Below are 1,429 nucleotides of genomic sequence, written 5' to 3'. Positions count from 1 at the left end.
AGGCATATATGTGGAATTTTCACATTAACTTCACGCACTATAACATGATTTTATTATCTTAATTTTAACTTTATTCTTAAAATATTATGACATTAATTTTATTTATTTAGTTATTTTTAAACATGGCACAAAAATGCTGCAGTATAGGCTACTGAATGCAAACACAATTTTGGCACAGCGGCCCAAAAAACAAACAAAATAAATAAATAAATAAAAAACAAAAACGTAAAAAAATTGTGAGGGGATATTTTAATTATTTGTTAATAAACCAATGTTTTTGGAGTCAATGTTGCAAAAATTTATTTGACCAACCTGACTCACCATCTCCTCATTGGACGTGCCTTTAGAGAGACATTCATCTTGACCAACCTGACTCACCATCTCCTCATTGGACGTGCCTTTAAAGAGAAATTAATCTTTAGGGATTACATAATGAAAGAGGTTTTGTTTTCGATTTGAATTATTTAGTTTTAAAATAGTAATTTAAAGCATTCTGTTTGTTTTCCTTGCTGTACAAAAGCACAAGGTTTTGTTGATATTGTGAGTGCACACAAATACAAGTAGACCCTTTGCAGTTCCGAATGATGTATACTCTTACCTTTATGAGCAAAAATTACGGCGTATTTTTTAGTTTCCACTGTTATAAAAAAATGCAAGTGATCGAGCTGGCGTCTGCATGTCCTGCAGAGCGCGCTTTAGCTTCCACTCTCCGCACAAACGTGTCCTCCAAAGCGCGCTTCAGCTTCCACTCTCCGCGCAAACGATTGGATATGCGCCTAACAGCGCTCATTTATCTTGGTTAAATGTTTAAATTAATACTGTGAAATGCATGAAGTGTTTTATGTCTGTTTATTTTAGGCAAGTCGTGTTGGTTTGAGAAGGCTAAATTGATCAAGCATAATGCTCAACTCACTGCTGCTGCCGCTTGGTCGTTCCTTTAAAAAACACAAACTTGAATTTAACAAACATAAAATGTTCCAAACATATTTCTAAATTAACTTTATAAAGAAACAAAAAGAAAAAATTACCACTTTTAAATTTAAAAAACAAAACTGACCTATTTTAATAGCTGTGTAATGGGGAAGAGAGAGGTATACTAAGCACTGAAATATAAAACAAACAGAAAAGGAAAAAGCGTTTTTTAATAATAATTAAACACTGCGTCGTCAGAGTTGGTAGCCTATGTGGCTTTATCAGACACTTGCACTTAACATTTTATGAAAATCCAGCTCAAATGGAGTTAGCAAGGTTTTTGACCAGCGAATGACGGAGATCTGTGTTTTGTCTGTCCAAATGACTGAGATCTGTGTTTTGTCTGTCATTAGAACGTCTGCATCTGAGGCAGCAAGTGCATTGCATTATACGCTTTCATCAACTTACAGGCTATAACATTTATTGTAGCTATATGGGCGCTTAGTTTTTCATGTCG

The sequence above is a fragment of the Sinocyclocheilus anshuiensis genome, unplaced genomic scaffold (assembly GCF_001515605.1).
Source record: "Sinocyclocheilus anshuiensis isolate Anshui unplaced genomic scaffold, SAMN03320099.WGS_v1.1 scaffold2799, whole genome shotgun sequence".
NCBI lineage: Eukaryota > Metazoa > Chordata > Actinopteri > Cypriniformes > Cyprinidae > Sinocyclocheilus > Sinocyclocheilus anshuiensis.
The sequence above is the reverse complement of the archived record's forward strand: the minus strand, read 5'-3'. Positions refer to the sequence as shown.